The sequence below is a fragment of the Topomyia yanbarensis genome, chromosome 3, assembly GCF_030247195.1.
Source record: "Topomyia yanbarensis strain Yona2022 chromosome 3, ASM3024719v1, whole genome shotgun sequence".
NCBI classification, from domain to species: domain Eukaryota; kingdom Metazoa; phylum Arthropoda; class Insecta; order Diptera; family Culicidae; genus Topomyia; species Topomyia yanbarensis.
The window spans coordinates 419,557,537-419,577,801 of record NC_080672.1 but is presented as its reverse complement, the minus strand read 5'-3'; the positions used below and the strand labels follow the sequence as shown (position 1 = coordinate 419,577,801).

Below are 20,265 nucleotides of genomic sequence, written 5' to 3'. Positions count from 1 at the left end.
TAGTGAACTCGATTATAGTATCGAGCTGCTCTACCACTTTACGCATCGCGGATAGTGGCCCGCCCAGCGCATTGGTAGGGCTATTTTCTACCACTGCTGGGGAGTTACTGGTGCTGTCGGATGCAGCCCCCGTCGCTCCACTACCCTCCCCACTGGGGGGAGACCTCATCAAACCACCTTTAGCAAAGGGGTTCGGCACCTCCGTTTTTGGTTTTTTATTTTTCACGTCGCTCATTGATCCCACGAGTCGCACGAGAAAGAAAGGTCCGCCACACCAGAGCTCCGCAGTAATGTGGTAAGGGACGCTTACTGTGGGGGTTGCCCAGGTACCCCATAGGCTCCGTTAACGATCGAGCATCTTTTTCACCCCCTCGATCACTCATCCCTCGGCACGGGTCGCTTCACGCCTTGGACTTGGGGTTATGACCTATTTTGCTTTACGTGGTGACCGCGGCCCAGATCATCACAACCATCCTCCTTTACCAGGGCTTTGGACCTGTAGCTCTGGTTCTCAATAGTTCCAAGTACGTAGGTTATTACAGACATGCTACTATTGAGATCCGTCATTCGCTAGCGGAGTCCCCTAGGTCTGAAGCGGATCAATCGACTATTAACTAATTCAGATAGCGCTGATGATCGTAATGTCCACGAATACTAATTTCCCTGTAACTATGTATTCTGCCAGTTATTATTCCTGTTCTAATGTGTATTAATGATTGATTTGTTTGATAACCAGAAATAATTTGAAATTTTAATTTTTAGAGCTAAGAAATAGAGAACAGACATCCATTTTCGAACAAATAAGTTTAAAATGCTTGTTTTTTAATTTTAAAAAAATTTGCTAGACCATTACGACCACCATACTGGCTTCCCTAATACACTTCGTATGATTTAAGAGCCTGTTCTGGGTATCATCCAAACAATATGTGGAATCGTTGCACTATATGAGTTAAAGTTCGTGTATATTTTTTATTAGCGATATCCTATAAGTATAACGATCCCTTGAATATCAATTCAGTAACACTCACGCACTAAACGGAATGACGACAGAACCAGCTTTGGTGGTAACCTTTCAATTTCCTTTGAATGTGCCTTTTACTCAACATTTACGCTTGAGATGGATTGATTCTCAGTTTTGCACGACCCAGCGGAAACTTGGCCTTGATCCCACTGCTCTGTCATCGATGTTACGTGATATTCGTTATGCAATATTAATTGTTTGGGGTCTACTAATAAACGATGTCTCACAGAAAAAAAAAGTCTAAAGATTGTTGTTGGTTTTGTTAACTCCGCTCCACTAGTACGTCTCAGTTTTTTGTTTTTCTCTCGGTAATTCATGACTTTTCCCCGACTGTCAATACGCGACATCATTTATGAACGGCCCTTGGTAATATCTTTAGAGCCGACAATCGAATGAAAAATAAAATTGACAGGATTTTGTGCGTTTTGTTTATTTGTTATACATATTAGGAATACCAAATCGTGTGATGTGATGGCCGGAAGATTAGAGAAGTAACCCCCCCACCCTACCCCCAAAGTAAGGATGCAACCAGATGGCTGATAAAACAGGGACATTGATAAAATCGGGACATATATTTTTCTTTCTTTATAAGAAACCGAAGCATTTAAAGTATTCTTCTTTAGTCCCTATATATAGCCTCGGTTGTATACCATTCCCCCGAAAGCCATTTCCCAGAAAGCCATTCCCCAGAATTCCCTTCCCCAGAATGTACCATTCCCCCGAAAGACATTTCCCAGAATGTACCAATCCCTAGAAAACCATTATCCAGAATGCCACATTCCCCAGAAAGTCATTCCCCAGAAAGTCATTCCCCAGAATGCCCCATTCCCCAGAAAAGTTATCGGTTCTATAGCCGCGTACAGAACAAGAGTAACTGAGCTTCAGGAATCAGAATATATTGGCTTAAATGGCACGTTCCCCGTATGTAGTCTGTATTTGATGCCTGAACTGAGCTTATAGGCTTCATATTGTACATGAGTGCTGTTCAAAAGCCATTTTTGGCGAAATATTCGGCTGATATACAACCTACTCCCACTTTTCTACCGCGCCTATGGAGGAATGTCAAAACAATTTGTGCACTGGTTGAGAAAAAAAACAAAATGAAAATGGAGAAGTTGTTTTTCTTTCTTTCTATCTTTCATGATCTATCAGCCACATGTGTTTAACCTTTTTTCAATACAGCGTTTGATCCAGGCTCGAACTTAAGCTTCTAGAAGCTATGGGATAAAGTTGTTCCAGTGCGCTTGCTGTTTGATTCATTTGGGCATTTGGTTATATGAATGATATTAAATCGAACGATTTTGATTAGAAGTTGATTTCACTCACTGACGACCAAAAGCATGGTTTTGCGATTTTTTTTTTTTCAAATTACCTCCTTTCCTACACAAAACTAAAATTTATTCATCGCAGTTTCCCATCATTTTATGGCTTAAAGATTTGATTCCCTTTAATTTGTTTATTGCTCCTAAGCCGATAAGCTTTTTTGTGCTTACAATGTGCGCCATCTCATATTTGTTTTGATTTGGACTTCATTGTTTTTGATTAATAGAAATGTCAACCATTAACGGCGTTATAACGGCATTGCTGGCTACCGCTTACGGCTTACAACTACATAGTTTTTAGGCTCTAAAGTATAGCTTCATATACCCATATACGGTCTATTTTAATGCTTAATGTTCGTAATGCTTATGAACATTCGCAAAGCTTGTATACAACTTATAAACATTTGCAAAGTTGATATACAGCTTATAAACATTTGTGAAGCCCATATAAAGCTTATAAACATTGGACAGCTCTTATATAGTCAATATGCTGCTTACTTTAGTGCTTAGTGGTTTGCTGGGTCATTATTTGTGGTTATGCCAAAGGTTTACGCATACCTAATTAAAGGAACTTATGCGGTGTTAAGCTGCTGAGGATGTGCCGTCGAGAGCGGCGGCCTCTCGCAAGCAAACCTGTTATCCTCTCGTATAACCGGTTTACTCGAACATAGGACTTGGATCCTTCTTTCAAACATGAGCAGTTCTTTGAATTTGTACGCCAAGTAACTCTTGCACGCAAACTTGTGATCTTTTCGTCTGCCCGGTTTATTCAAACATATATGTTGATTCCGTATTTGGAGCTTTGGTTAAATCCATATTAAAATCGAAACGAATGCATATTTTGACAAATGGTTTCGTGGGTTTTTAGAGCATTTATCTTGCTTTTGTATTGGGAATGTTTCGTACGCAAATGTACGATCCACCCGATTGCTCGGTTTACTCAAATAGGTTGCACTAAATACATTCGAAAGTATTTTCATACCTTACGCCAAATGGTCAGGAATCAGGAATCAGAATATATTGGCTCAAATGGCACGTTCCCCGTACATAGTCGGGGATTTGTGCCTTGCCGTGTGTTTTCATCATTTCCTGAGCGGAAGGAAAGGACAAGGAGGTGTGGGGAAGTAGACTTGGAAGGGTGGGAAAAATAACAGTACAAAACAAAAAATAAACAACAGGTAAGTTAAACTCACAAGTAGTTCAACTTGCCTGCGAATAAGCCTAAAGCTCTTCAACACATTGGATAATAAACTTTAGTATGTCTCTGAGTTTCAGTCGACCAAACATGGTTTCGTCTATATAAGGACGGCTGAAGACTCGTAATCGCAATTGCGCTAGCGCTGGGCAGTTGCATATCAGATGATATGAGGTTCCGTAGTCGGATTCACAAAGATCACATGAAAAAGACTCAGCGCGCTGAATAGTTGCCATGTGATAATTGAGTTTGCAGTGGCCGGTTAAAGCCCTGGTCAGCACGCCGAAGTGGAGCTTCGAAAAATGTAAGAGATTTTTCGAAACCACTGGGCATGGTTGTTCTAGAAACGCCTTTGTTTGGCGACACGTTTGTAGATTTCTCCAATAATTGCGGTGCTCGGACGAAGCCCAGGACCGTATTTTTTCCCTTATCCAACTTGTCGAAATTGGCAGCGCGGGCTCAGGACCAACGAAGTCAATCGCTGAACCTGCCCTGACCAATTCGTCAGCCCATTCATTTCCAGTAATACCGCAATGTCCGGTCCCAGACAAGGTAGATAGTGTTGACAATGCTTAGTTCTTCGATTTGGGTTCGGCACGCGATCACTAGCTTGGACCGGGATTTGTCTGAGCTAAGGGCCTTGATTGCAGCCTGACTATCGGAGCAGAAGTTTATAACTCTGCCGGACAAACTCAGTTGAAGGGCCGATTGCACCCCGCACATAATCGCAAAGATTTCTGCTTGGAATACAGTTCAGTATCTACCTAGTGAGTGAGATTGTTCCAGTCTCATTTCACGACAGTAGACACCAGCACGTCCCTCCATCAGAGAACCGTCAGTGTAACAAACCACTTGCGTTTGTTGTTGTCTTTCCATAAAGCCAGACAACCACTCCTCTCGAGAGGGAATCTTAACATGGAATGTCCTGTAAGGAAAACTACAAGTGAGTGTAATATCGCTGGGAGCAAGAATATCTTCACCTCATGTAACCATTTGTGACCACAATCGTGTATGACTGGTAGCAAGATCAACATGATTACTGTTCCAAAGCCCAGTAACCTGCAGTCTGTATGCACATGATAGTGCTTCTTGTTTTAAGTGTATGTGTAATGGTTTGATATTTAGAAGTGCCTCAAGAGCAGCAGTCGGAGTCGTGGCGAAAGCACCAGTCAACGCCATGAGCGCCATTCTTTGCAGATGGTTTAGCTTTGACTGGACTGTCACCACCTCTCCCCTCTGCCACCACACAAGGCATCCGTATGGCAGTATTGGACGTACAATTGTCGTGTAAATCCAATAGATGTATTTAGGTTTGAGACCCCAGGTCTTTCCAAAAGTTCGTCTGCACTGCCCGAAGGCCATGCACGCTTTCTTGACTCTGAACTCAATGTGAGCAGACCAATTCAGTTTGGAATCCAATATGACTCCAACGTATTTGACTTGATCTGCACACAGCAGCTCAGAATCAAAGAACTGCAAGGGACGAACCCCGGTTGTTATTCGCTTCTTCGTGAAAAGAACCATTGAAGTTTTGCTTGGGTTAACTGATAGTTTAACTTGTCGACACCACTGTTCGACAGCTCTTAATGCCTGTTGCATCAACTCAAAGATTGTTCCGATGCAAAATCCAGTAATTAGTATTTGGTAATCGTCAGCAAACCCGTAGGTTGGAAATCCAAGCTCATTGAGTTTCTTCAACAAGCCGTCAGCTACTAAGTTCCATAACAAAGGTGACAGAACGCCGCCCTGAGGACAACCGCAAATACTCAACTTCCGTATCTCAGCCTGTCGCAGTGACGAGCAAAGTATGCGGTTACTAAGCATTGCGTTTATCCAACCTGAGATACATGCAGGTATCCCATGACCGCGCGTCGCTTCCAGAATAGACTGGAAGGACACATTGTCAAAAGCACTCTCAATATCTAGGAATACACCCAAGCTAGATTGCTTGAGCGAGAAGGCTTTCTCAATGTTGTAAACAACATCGTGAAGCAGAGTGATCGTGGATTTCCCACACTGATATGCATGTTGCATTTTGTGCAGTGGATATTCAACTAAACTAACGTTCCTGATGTGATGATCGATTATCCGTTCCAAAGCTTTCAGAAGAAAAGAACTTAAGCTGATAGGCCTAAAACTCTTGGCTTCTTCATAGCTTGAGCGCCCCCCTTTGGGAATAAATCTAACAGTTATTTCTCGCCATGCTTTCGGGATATACCCGGTAGCAAGACTGGAAAGCAAAATCTTTTTCAAGACATGTTTAAGAATATCAAATCCCTTTTGCAGTAGCACGGGAAGTATTCCATCTTTTCCGGGTGATTTGTATGGAGCAAAGCTGTCAACTGCCCACTTGACCGATTCAGTGGAGACCAATGTGCGTGCTAACGCCCACGAGTCCGAATCACCAGAATGAGATCTGTGAACATTGTTCAACTCCGGATCGTTACAACCTGGAAAGTGTGTGTCGAAGAGACAATTAAGAACATCTTTTTCGTCCGTCACATAAACACCATCTCTGGTTTTTAAGGAGTTCATCTGAAAATCATTCGATTTGGAGAGAATTTTATTTAATCTGCTAGCCTCGTTCAGACTAGAGACATTAGTGCATAGGCTTTGCCAGCCAGCCCGTTCTGCAAATCTAAGACATTTCTTATATGCACTACGAGCTGACCTGAAAGCCCTGGAGTCATCACGCTGATGCCGGTTCCAAGCTCTTCTCATAACTTTCTTCATTCTATCAAGCTCAGCCCTCCACCAAGGGGTTCCCCTAGTCGATTTAACAGTACGAAGTGGACAAGCTTCTTCGTAGGATGCTAATATGAATGAGTTTGTCGTATCCACGACGTCATCTAAGTCGTCTAATTGACTAATTGTTGGAAAATATCCATGAAATTTAGTCGCCAAGTTTTCCAAAAAGAGGTCCCAGTTTGTAGATTTAGGATTACGATATGTCACCACATTGAAGGTGACATCAAAATGCTCGAAAAATATATATTTATGATCGGATAGAGACGGTTCAGTTTCATTTGGAACCTGCCAATTTCCCAGTTCATGCAAAATTCTATCAGAGCAAAGTGTTATGTCTAACACCTCCTCCCTCCCAGACCTCGCAAAAGTTGGTCGGTTTCCCACATTCAGAATATGGAGATTTGTACTACTTATGTACTCCATCAGTTCAGAGCCTCTCAGATTGATGTCTGAGCTGCCCCAAATGATGTGATGAGCATTCGCATCACTGCCGATAATGAGCGGAAGCCCATTTCTGCTACAATATGATACAACGCTTTTGAAATCATCAGAAGGAGATGATTCGTTATGCGGTAGGTATGCTGAACAATATATATATTTTTTGTCTACGTTTCCGACAGTCAATGTAACTGTGACAACACAGATATCGCGAGTTGTGAGCTCCGATATGAGACACGCGTCAATAGCCTTATTTGCAAGAATGCAAGCACGAGGCATTTCACGTGGGTTAGTCATGCCTGTCTTGTTGTAAGCAATGAAGGCAGTGTTAAGTAACTTTCCAAAATAGAAGTTTCCTTTATGGAAATACGGTTCTTGAACCAATGCTATGGAAGCTTTACCTTCCTGCATGAGTCGAGATAAATTCATAGTTGCTGTACGTTTATGTTGGAGATTGACTTGTGCTATTCTAACCATTGTTGATTAGAGAACTGTACATTTCATCTCCAACACAAATTGCACAACAACTAGAGGACACCAAGCGAGTTGGGATGTTAACGCATTTAGCGAGCCATATCAGGTTTAAATGGGACATGATCATTTGATTCCCACGATTTGCGAAGAAAATAATGGTCCACTGTGTCAGAGATTCGCATAACACAGCAAGGGCAAAACCCAAAATGCTCCGTGCGCGACTGGCATATTTTAGACCCTCCAATCATTAAGTCCTCGGCACGGAACTACACCTTGACTTAGGGTCTCCTACTTTCAGTCGCCTCCTACGACATGGCAGCAGGACTCCAGTGGCTCAATTCTAGGCCGGATACCACACGGCCTCTGGGCAGGTTCATCTGTACACATCGAAATTTGATAATCGAGACTCAACAAAACTTCACCGAACTACCATCAGCCGAGAGTCTCTGCAAACCCCCAGCCAACAAAAATTCGCCAAAATTAAGTGGATCATCGGTGAAAAAAAAACGGTGTGTAGAGTGAACGTTCCGCTGCGTAATGCAGCATACTGGGGAGTTCGCCCGACTCTTCCCAGGCTCCGTTCGCCATTGAGAATGTTTTAAACCCCCTCAACAATTTTACCCATAGCACGGGTCGCATGACACTATGGAATTGGGGTTCCCTGTTTGGTAGATTATTACCACTGAAACAGGTAGTCCGTAGTGTAATTCTTAGCCGGTTGAAACAACCACTACCGACACTACACGGCTTATCTAGGCTGTTCGGTGAAAGAAGCTGACATTGAAGAACAGCTTCCATATTTAGATGGGCGAACAGCCGCAGAAGGAAGGAAGGAAGGAAGGATAACGGGAGGAGAGGGATTTGGGCTAAGCGCTTATTTAAAGGCGGCACTGGCTCGCCTTGTCAGGGCTGCTTTAGGGCATGTGGTATTTAGGCCTAGGACGTATAGAGCCCACTACCTCGTCCTACTACACCCGCAGTCAACCCCCGCTGCTGGTTCGGGTCGCGAATCACAACTAGTTGCTATCGCGATTAAGCATTATCCACCACCTATGACCCGCCCGGTTGCTTACAGCTCAGCTTCCCACGTAGCGTTCCTCCACCACCACGGGGCCCGGCTTACGCCAAATGGTACTTTTACCACAGAGTTAGACATAATACTCGACAACAATTATTCGTCAATGTTAGCGATCATTTTGAATTGAATATATTATTAGTTGGGACTGTTATCGCATTTGCGATTATGGCGCTACTGACATATGTGCAAGTATACGGGGGATATACCAATTGCTCGTGGGCCTGAGGGCTGAGTAATTTGTAAATGAGTGGTTGGAAGCGTGTATAAAAGGTGTAGCTGGTGTTTTGGTCGAACTAGTGCAACGATATTTTTGCGAGGAGCCGCCGCTTTCGACGGCTTATCCGTACCAGCATCATGTACAGGTAATGTACAAAGTTTTGGTTTCGCCACATAACCTTACTTACATAACACTGTTTCAATCTTTTAGATCCTAGGAAGGGGGCTACCGCTTTCTATGGTTTCTGTTGAATGGCACAGAAAAACACACCTGTACTGAATTTTGCGATTTGTCCTATATTGCTATTGTCTAATGCTGCTACCAGTGCACTTTTCGAGGGGAGCAATATGGGCAACATACTGAAAAAATGTTTTGATTTTCATCAAAAAAATTTCCCACTTCAAAAAAAATGTCTGGGAAATGGTTATAACTGTGGAATGAACTTATGAGCATTGGTTCATTCTGGATATGGTTTTCTGGAGAATAGTTCTTTCTGGGGAAAACACTTCGGTATCTTAGTTTCTGTGGAATGGTTTTTCGGGAAAGTCAGCTATTCTTTATTTAAATTCGGAATAAATAATGTCATCCTAACTTCCGGTTTCAACACAATGCAAATCATTTCAAATGTGACCGAATCGAAGAATGTCGTTCGATGGAAGTGGGTACGAGTCTAGGGGCAGATCACTCTAGCAATGTATAACAAATTTGCATCAAATTAGAAAAATGCATTTAATTTCCATTTTTGCATCAACTTTGCACTCCCTCGCAGAAAAGTTTGTTCAATAAACGTCCTACGCTGATACAAGTTGTTCGACATTTTTTGGAATGTAAGGCTAGTTTTTTCGTAGGGTTTTGACGTCTTGCACGCAACGCAAAAGACATTGCACGCAAAGCAAAATACATTATGAATTTCTATTTTGATGGAAATAAATGCATTTAATTTCGCTGATTTTTAAAAATGCATCACAAGTGATCTGCCTCTTGGAACGAGTAGTACGTTTGAAAAGATCAAATCAATAAAAAAAGTTAAACTTTTCTGGGGAATGACTTTCTGGGAGATGGTGTATTCTGGGGTATGGAATTCTGGGGAATGGTACATTCTAGGAAATGACTTTCTGGGGAATAGTATATTCTGGGGGATGATTTTCTGGGGAGTGGAATTCTGGGGAATGGCTTTCTGGGGAATGATTTTCGGGGGAATAGTATACAATCTATAGCCTCATAACCCTTTCTGATTATTTTGTTAAAATTTCTCTTCTGCTCTCTTCTAAATTAGAAAATTAAAATTCTTATTTTTGCTTATTTCGGATCTCCAAGATAAGAAAAGTATGCTCAAAAAAGATGGGTGGGTAATGTCTGCGACATAACCGGAGAGATGTAGAATACATAAGGAACACGTTCTTCAAATATGTTGATACTCATTGGAATTTTCGGACAAAAGGTGATTTGGGCGAGGAATATTTCAAATTATTCTTTACAAAAATGATGGTGGTCCTGAAAAGGACCAGTTTTGTTGGCGTTGTTGGCCTTGGTGAGGGAGATGGCTAACGATGAAATTAATTGTTAGCATGAGGAAGTCGCGTAGTACTGGCCAATGGAAGAACAGATAATAATTGATTCCTGAAAATCAATTTTTCTTTATTCATGTAAATTATACATACTTACAAATCTAACAGAAGATTCCTGATCATATTTCTGAATCATTAGTGCGAACATTGTGTAATTTGGTTAAGTACAATGAAAGTTACAAACTTTCCAAACTCGACCTTCTGTTCCTTCAGAAATATTGAAATGGGGTGTCTATATTAAACCGTTAGTCGTGGTCACAATAAAAAAAGATGGGTGGGTAATGTCTGTCACATAACCGGAGCGTCGTGATTTCAATTCGAGACGTTAATTTAAATCTAATAATATTCAACAGAATCACGTTTGAATGGGAAATTTTCAAATAATTCTCTATGGTAATAATGGTGGTTCTGAAAAGAACCTTTGGTATCGGCGTTGGTGTTGATGGTGATGCGCTGGATCGTTGGATATTTTTGGCATGATAGTTACGTGCCTGGCGAACTGTTTTGTAGCCTCGAACAAAACGACAAGACTGGCTTCTTCGGGTCCCATTACGGCTGAACTTTATAAGCTTAGCTCGACTTTGAAATCTTGCACAATCTCACGAATCAGACACTAGTAGGGCCATTTTGTTTGCTACTAGCACGGAGCTGCACAAAAAAACCATTTAATGCAGTTAGTTCACGGGGGCTGCCAAAAAGCTTGAATATAAGCATGCGACTTCAACGTTTCTCTTAAACACATGCAACAACACATTCGTTTTGGTAATACTGATAATAACAGTAGAAAGGAATGAAAAAGCAGTGCACGAAACGAGCGAGAGGATAATTTAAATTTTTGTTCCGTGTGCAAGCTACTTCTTTCCACACAACGTATTATGTTGCTTGTTGAAAATTTGCTACACACCTTAAAATGAAAGTTTCAGTTTAACTCTCATTAGAACACAATTGATTGGTCCTGAAAAGAACCGTTGCTTTTATTGTAATTTACGCCCACTCCCACAAACCGACCAAGTAGGCATCACTGGCTTCATTACGGCTGAGTTTTGTAAGCGTAGCTCGACTTTGAAGTAATACACAACCTTACGAACCAGACGCTGGAATGTTAGCCAGCGGATTAGTTGCTCCGTTGCCCTCTAGTTGGGGCGAAATACTAGCACGGCGACAGTTCCTGATCGGTAGTTGGTTGCGATGGGCCACCAGTAGCTGGGGCACTTTTGCGGACCGTCATCATCGCCAACTTCTTTCCTCCGGTGGACTGGCTGCTTGCTAGTGCTTGAACAAATACGAATGATGAGAAAAACCGACCGACCAATATTCATATATGAAAACACGAGAAAGCACTACTATCGCTCTCCCGCTCGTTTTCGTGCCATTCCTGTGCCTTTCCTTTCCGTTCGGCTACCAATACTAGCATAACCAAAACGAATATTCTGTCCTTCCATCGCCTTCAATTTAGTGGCCAGTGCTAGCAAACTTGCATGTTCAGTTTTTCAATAACAACATTTTCAATATTTTCAAAGAATGTTGCAGATTTGAAAAGGAAGGAGAAGATTTTCACAAATTTAAATTCTTTTGTCTTATTTGTTAGCGCTGATAAAGGCTATTTAGTTTGCTACTAGCAAGGAGCTGCACAAACAAATCGATTTATGCAGTTAATCAACGGAGGCTGCCAAAAAGTTCGAATAAAAGCATGCGACTAGTGTACTTTGCATATTCTATATTTTATCAATACTAGAGAGGATCAATAAAATAATTCAAATTGTTATAGCAACATGCAATTGTGGCAACACTGGCCATGAGATGGTGGGAGAACGCGCACATTCGTTTTAGTTATGATTGTAGTAGCAGCAGAAAGGAATGGAAAAGCAGTGCACGAAAACGAGCGAGAGAGGATAATTTAAATTCTCTTTCTTTCTTTCCACACATCGTATTTCTTATATAGCTTTCTGAAAATTATTTGTTATATACCATAAAATGTAAATTTCAGTTTAACTCTTATTAGAACACAATTAATTGGTCCTGTAAAGAACCGTTTATTGTTTTATTGCGGGAGCATAATTCAGACGCACTCCCCGCGGACACGGTGAGCCCGTTTAACTCTTATTAGAACACAGATTAGTTTCTCTGTTGCCCTTTAGTTGGGGCGAAATTCTTGCAGGGCGACAGTTCCTGATCGGGTTGCGATGAGTCACCAGTAGCTGGGGCACTTTTTCCGACCGTCGTCATCGCCAACTTCTTTCCTCCGGTGGACTGGCTGCTTGCTAGTGCTTGAACGAATACGAATGATGAGAAAAACCGACCGACCAATATTCATATATGAACACACGAGAAAGCGCTACTATCGCTCTCGCTCGTTTTCGTGCCATTCCTGTGCCTTTCCTTTCCGTTCGGCTACCAATACTAGCATAACCAAAACGAATATTCTGTCTTTCCATCGCCTTCAATCTAGTGGCCAGTGCTAGCAAACTTGCATGTTCAGTTTTTCAATAACAACATTCAAACAATATTTTCAAAGAATGCTGCAGATTTGAAAAGAAGGAAAAGATTTTCACAAATTTAAATTCTTTCGTGTTATTTGTTAGCGCTGATAAAGGCTATTTAGTTTGCTACTAGCAAGGAGCTGCACAAACAAATCGATTTATGCAGTTAATCAACGGAGGCTGCCAAAAAGTTCGAATAAAAGCATGCGACTAGTGTACTTTGCACGTTCTATATTTTATCAATACTAGAGAGGATCAATAAAATAATTCAAATTGTAATAGCGACATGCAATTGTGGCAACACTGGCCAATTGCTGGCTGGGGGAACACGCACATTCGTTTTAGTTATGATGGTAGTAGCAGCAGAAAGGAAAGGAAAAGCAGTGCACGAAAACGAGCAAGAGAGGATAATTTAAATTCTCTTTCTTTCTTTCCACACATCGTATTTTTTATATAGCTTTCTGAAAATTATTTGTTATACACCATAAAATGTAAATTTCAGTTTAACTCTTATTACAACACAATTAATTGGTCCTGTAAAGAACCGTTTATTGTTTTATTGCGGGAGCATAATTCAGACGCACTCCCCGCGGACACGGTGAGCCACAAAGCACTATTTTGCATCCTCGAACAAACCGACCAAGTAGGCATCGTTGGCTTCTCGGGGCATCATTACGACTGAGCTTTGTAAGCGTGGCTCGATTTTGCAGTCCTGCACAATCTCACGACCCAGACGCTGGAACGATAGCCTACTCTGTTGCCCTTTAGTTGGGGCGAAATTCTTGCAGGGCGACAGTTCCTGATCGGGTTGCGATGAGTCACCAGTAGCTGGGGCACTTTTTCCGCCGTCGTCATTGCCAACTGCTTTCCTTCGGTGGACTGGCTGCTTGCTAGTGCTTGAACGAATACGAATGATGAGAAAAACCGACCGACAGATATTTATATAATCGCGCTAATATGCACTACTATCGCTTCCTCGCTCGTTCTCGTGCCGTGCATGAGCCTTTCCATTCCGTCCGGCTTCTAATGGCCTAACCAAAGGAATATGCCGTCTTTCCCCCACCAACTGCTCTCGTCAAGCAACCCAATGCGAATAACCATAGGAACAAACATGTAGTGGACCTATATATAAACTTTTCATTATTTTATTGTTCGGTTGGTCCACCATTTTGACGGCTCTGTGCGGGATGGGCTGAAAATTTTCACTTTTCCGAGTCGTTTTCGAAAGATTTTTCAAAACACAATTTTTTGTTATTAGTGCATGTTATACATACTTCAAATTTTAATACAGCATAGAGGAACATATTTGCAACAAATTGGCCTAAAAATCAAATCATTCTGTTAAGTATGATAAAAGTTATTAACGTTCAAAATCTGACGCGGCGCCGCAGCCGATATTTTGAAACGGGACCCCTATATTGAAAGCTTAAATGTATTCTACATTAAAAGGATTTACCTTGTTTGCTTCGGAGTTTTTCCAGTTTTTCCTAGTACTGGAACAAACTAGATTTGACATTTTCCCGTTTTTCCGTCTTAACGTCAAACTACGTCCGAGAGTTCGTATCGCAGTCTTGCACTAGACACATGCGTCCGGAGGCACTCGAGGGATTGGTGTGTGCCTCCGTAACAATAAATATAACTCGATTTGGCTACTCCATTGGGTCTTCTTCGGTGATCAACGTCTCAATTCTCTGATCTGTCTTGCAGTGATAGAGCAATGTGATCAGATCTCCTGGTTTTCCAGGACATGTCCTGGTATTTAACTGACTGTTCTGGTATTCTGGCAATTCGTGTGAATCGCTTGATTCGTTTTGTTTTGTTTTTTTTCTCTAAGTCTAAATTAATCTCGTGAATACGAGTCTACGACTAACGTTTTCAAGATTCAATCTATCGGATAAAACAAGAACGTTAGTAACTTTCATTGTACCGAATCAAAATACACCATGTTACATTATTCAGTTGAAAAAATGTTCAATTTTGTATTAAATTTATATGTATGTAAACAATGCAAAAACTGATTTTCGAAAAAGAAATTCGGAAAAACCGGAATTTCCCAGTCTATTTCAACTAAAGCTACAATATGGTGCAGCTAAGAGACCTAATCGAATATTGAGAAATTATGTTAATCCTGCCAGTATATGTTTGTGCTTTATTCGTAGATCAGTAGTTGAACGAGAACATGTGAATGCACGTTCAAACGAAGCAGTAAAAAGAAGTCATTCTGGATTTTCGTCGCCCTCATATAGTTCCGCATATATCTTTGGTTATTTGCGGGTTACGCTATATTATGATGATCGAAGCCCAATATCTAGTGTTTTGCGGAAAGTTCGACACCAAAAATGTTCCATTACCTTGCTTACTGACCGGTTTGCTGTTGAAAACCGTAACAAACCCATTCATTAAAACTTGAACGATTCTTCGGTGTCTTCCACATCGCGACTCAGGCAGGGTTTTCATACTTCCGTACGACTGTTACGGTTAAGTGCACGATAAAAATGATCACTTCGGGACCGGATTGGGGGCAATTGTTTGTCAATTTAATAGGGTCAGGTATTACAACCTCGAATGGAAGATCAAAGACTTGCCTAATCGGCATGCTTTCAGTATTTACATATTTACGTGCAACTGTTACGAAACAAGCTCCAGAATTTTAGGGTCCCTCATTAAATCCCCCCCAGTAAATATCATTGGAGATCACAGGCTGCCTCCTTTTCGATGTAGGCTAGGTTTAGCATTGCTTCCAGTTCGTCGCTTCGCTGGAGCCTATTTCAATGCCCCTGTGATTGCTAGATAAGCCACTCTTTGTATCTAGTTCCAGGCTAGCCTTTTTTCTTTACTTATATGCAGATTCAATAGCAGTTTACTATTATAACTCTGAGAAATTTCACATACGTTGTAGATTCGATAGTGCTTCCTTCAAGGATAGGCGGTTTTATTGGAACTTTTGTTTTCTTTGTAAGTGGAATCTCGGTGATTTTTTGGATATTTATGCAAAGATGCTGTTCTACACCATAACTATGTCACGTTTAGAGAAGCCCAGTCTATTTCCACTTCAACAACAGCCATGAGGTTTGAGCGATTTGTAGTCACTCCTGCCAACAAAAGACAAAAGGTTAGTCAGTAACATTTTAAGGCTGTTTCTAATGACCAGGCCACTTGTAGTTTTCCCATCTGTATATTTCATATCCTTGCTCTTATTAGAGTACTATGAATAAAATGTCCATAACTTTCCCTACCTAGTAATCTCTAGCTAATTGAATATCGTTAAAAAGTAAAAAAAAAAGTTTAGAGTAGCTTCAGTACGGCTCGATATCGTAGATTTACTCTTACCCTAGCAGTGATGACAATGTCGCTGCGTAGTCCCTCACTTCAGACCCCAAATCTTCCAGGTAATTCGCGGAGTCCGTCTGCTATCAGGGACCACAGAAGGGGTGACAGAGCTCCTTCTTGACGACAGCATCCAGTGGTTCTTATGGTTATAGTCTCGCCTCTTAGCGAAGGCTTCACAGTCTGGCGACACAACATTTCAGTAATCCGTTCGACATCTCGGTTTTGTGGTGAGCTGTTCGCAACTTTACTCCTTGCCCTTATTACATGTGTATTTGTATGTGGGGGATTAATATTTTTTGCAAATGCTCATCTCAACTATCCTCTTTGATCCAACGGCGATAGAATGTTTCCAAGTTGTTGAAACTGCCAATTGATATTGTCACCGAGAAAGCAAAAAAATAAACAAATTATTAGAAATTTCATCAGTTATGGTTCTATGGACGTACGACTCATATATTACAATATGTATGTATGTGTTTATTGCGGCTTCAACCTAGTTGGTCATTCGCCCTTAAACTAGAGAAAGAAATTAGATTGTGTGGACCTAGCGTTTCGGGTTTGAATTAAACTTGTCTTTGACGCAATTATGACCAGTCCAATCTGCTTCGTTTCAAACTTCAGTCGATTATATGTATCTACAATGCTCTAAAAGTCAACATCAACGTCGTAGGCGCAGCTAAAAATCTGAACAGACTTCCGTTAAATCGTACGACTAGTGTCAATACTGGTTCTTCATATTACACCCCCCGAAACAAAATTGAACAGTAGAGAAGAGATAAATTTAACAGAGCTGGAAGGTCTTCTTGATACTCAAACGTAGTAAATCAATCGGTCCGTTACTGATTTGATCAATCTTGTCAGTCGTCCGGGAACCCGTGTATTCGAGTATTATATACCATTGATTTTGATACAGTTTCAAAGAAAGCTCGAAAGAAGCAATGAACCCCTATGTTTGAGTAAACCTGGTAGGCAAAAAGATCACAAGCTGCCTGCAATGAGGGGGTAGGCGTGGCGTAGTTGGAAAATCGATTGCATTGTACGCAGCGCACCTGGGTTCGAGTCCCGACCCCGCACATAGGGTTAGAAATTTTTCATAACAGATTTTTGTAACCCGAAGAGGCGAATGACCTTAAGGGTAAAACCTCTATAATCGAAATAAAAAAAAAAGTTGCGTGCAAGAGTTATTTGGCATACAGATTCACAGAACTGCTCATGTTTAAAAGAAGGAATCAATCACTATGTTCGAGTAAATTGAATATACGAATGAATAGCAGGGTTATTTGCGATGCATCGCCGCTTCCGACGGCTTCTCCTCAGCAGTTTTACACCGCATCAGTTCCTTGACTCAGGTAATGCGCATATTTTAAAATCCACCAACTAGCGCAACGCATAGCATTATTTTATTTTTTTAGATTCTAGAAGCGGTTTACAGCTTCCGATGATTGTTGCCAAATGACTCCTAAAAATACCTGCACTAAATTCTATAAATTTAAAAAGACTGCTATTGTCTAGTGCTGTTAGCAGTGCACTTTTCGAAGGGAACAAAATTGACAACATTCCGAATAAGACTATTGATTTTCATCAATATTATTCTCAATTCAAAGAAAATATGGGTGCTTTCTTTAACTTTCTTTAACATCCAAATTGATTTTCAGTTTTTATCTCGCTAATTCATCTTGCGTTACGCTATACCCTAAGAATTTTATTGCGCTTTTGGAACATCGTTATGTTTGTTATACATACTAATGGGATTTTCGATTGATTGACACCGGTGTAGTGGAGTGCACAGGTTCAGCATCATTTTTGCACTTTCTAGAAAGAGTGCAGAAAACTGGGCATTAGACTGCCCAGAAAAATGATAAATTTTTGAGAACTCAGTCGGCCCACCCCTGAGTCGATTCCTAGTCCACCAGGAGTACTTACTTAACCATTAGTTGTAGAGGGCCACCAACTTCTCATCGAATAGAGATAGAATATCAAGAGGTTCGAAAGAATTACTGAAAAATGCCTTTTTCTATCTTTCTCCGTTGAAGAGTCCCAGGCGGTCCCAGGTGGAACTATAATTTTCTAACATTCGTTTTCGAGCTCTCCATCGAGACAGAGGTTGTTTTTTCTAGTCCGTAGTGCTGTGTGAGGCGATAAAGAATAGTTTTAATCCGCATTCAAGGTTATTTTGCCAGTTCGGTTCGGTCCTCAGTCTTTTGTTCGCGTGTGAGGATTAAACAATAGCCAGCTGTATAAGCTGGATCGGTTCGTCGTTGGACACCAGTTTAAAGCTAAGTGGTTTTTGTCTTTTGTAACACATTTATTGCTTTCTTCCGTCTGCGCGGGCGCTGACCCCGTGCGTTGACGTTTTCTATGGTTCCCTCTCCGGATGGTCAAATGGAAGTTGAATCGGGTTCAACTTCTAAGGCTCCCCCCCGGCCCAAATGCTATCCAGAACTCTCAACTGGTCCATTTGTGGTCTTCTTTCGGCCCAAGACTAAATCACTGAATCTTCTTCAGATTTCTAGAGACCTGACGGAACGGTTCTCGGCTGTGACCGAAATTTCAAAGGTCCGCTCGGACAAGATAAGGGTGTTGCTAGCCAACTCAAAGCAGGCAAACGATATTGCTTGCTGTGAGCACTTTACGCGGGATTATAACGTGTATATTCCGGCTGTAAGAGTACAATCCGAAGGCGTCGTAACCGATGAGAGTTTGACGTGCGAGGATCTGCTGAAGTACGGGGTTGGCCGATTCAGAGACCGCTTACTTCAGCCAGTTAAAATACTTGAGTGCAAACGTTTGCACTCAGTAGTAGTTGCGGGGGATGGTTCAAAAACGTACCCCCAATCAAACTCTTATCGGGTGACCTTCGCTGGTACCGCTCTGCCAAATTTCGTCCTCTTGCACAAGGTTCGTCTGCCTGTGCGTCTGTTTGTGCCGCGGGTCATGAATTGCACAAAGTGTAAACAACTGGGTCACACAGCCACCCATTGTAGCAACAAGGCCCGCTGTGGAAAATGCGGGGAGAATCATCTAGATGATTCGTGCAGTAAGCAAGCCGAAAAGTGTCCTTACTGTGCGGAGAGTCTGCATGATATCTCGGCATGTCCCGCGTACAAACTACGCGGGGATAAACTGAAACGTTCCCTTGCGGGACGATACAAACATTCTTTCGCAGAAATGTTAAAGAATGCTACGCCACCATCCTCAGCAAACATCTATACTCACTTGCCTCCTGACGAGGGCGAGGCTGGTAACCCACAAGAGGGAACATCTACTAGGGTGCCTAGAATTTATAGGAAGAGGAGGAACACTTCCTCTCGTAAAGTTCCTTGTAAAGGCCAGAAGGTGTCCCTTGAGGGGGCTCCGAAAGTCACATCTATTGGAAGTGTTGCAACCAAACCGAAGCAATTAGCTCCTGGTCTCGGAGGATTAAGCTCAGAGAAGGAGTTCCCAGCACTTCCAGGAACATCAAAAATCCCAAGTGTTCCTTTGTTTCAGTTCGAGAGTAATCACAGCACTGGAATTATAAAACTCTCGGACATAGTGGACTGGATAATAAAAACTTTCAATATTACTGATCCTATTAAAAGTCTTATGTTAGCTTTTCTCCCTACAGTGAGAACATTTTTGAAGCAGTTGACTGCTAAATGGCCCCTCCTCTCAGCGATTGTATCCTTCGATGGCTAACTCATCGAACGAGGTCACGGATTTGATCACTGTTCTACAGTGGAATTGCAGAAGTATCATCCCGAAAATCGATTCCTTCAAAATTTTAATAAATAATTTGAGTTGCGATGCATTTGCATTATGTGAAACTTGGTTAACTTCCGACATAGAACTCAACTTCCACGACTTTAATATTATTCGCCTGGATCGAGACACCCCCTATGGAGGAGTGCTTTTGGGGATCAAAAAGTGCTATTCCTTCTACAGAATTAACCTTCCCTCGATAACAGGTATTGAAGTTGTCGCTTGTCAAGTAACAACCAAAGGCAAAAGCCTTTGCATAGCTTCCATATATATTCCCCCCAACACCGCGGTTGGGCACCGACGGCTACAAGACATCTTAGAATCCCTGCCAGCACCGCGACTAGTTTTAGGAGACTTTAACTCTCACGGTACAGCATGGGGTTGCCTCTATGATGATAATCGGTCTTCCTTAATTCAGGATCTTTGCGATAACTTCAATTTGACAATTTTAAACACGGGTGAAATGACACGGATTCCTGCTCCTCCAGCGCGCCCGAGCGCCTTAGACTTGTCCCTTTGCTCAACATCGCTGCGGTTAAATTGCACGTGGAAGGTAATTCCTGATCCCCACGGCAGCGACCATCTGCCGATTGTAGTCTCAATCAATAACGGTTCAAGGCCATTGAAATCAATCAATATTTCGTATGACCTCA

The 20,265-nt window shown here is 41.7% G+C and overlaps 1 protein-coding gene across 7 annotated transcripts in view; it reads right to left on the bottom strand.

Moving 5' to 3' along the window:
* Positions 1 to 20,265, bottom strand: part of LOC131692641 (uncharacterized) — a 52,654-nt gene that overhangs the window by 26,293 nt on the left and 6,096 nt on the right. For 4 of the 7 annotated variants that reach the window (XM_058979799.1, XM_058979798.1, XM_058979795.1 and 1 more), the window contains one exon: positions 15,872 to 16,234. The exons of the other annotated variants lie outside the window; for them this stretch is intronic. The gene's annotated coding sequence lies outside the window, so the exon portion shown is untranslated. The remainder of the gene's footprint in view (positions 1 to 15,871; positions 16,235 to 20,265) is intronic. 7 annotated transcript variants of the gene reach the window in all.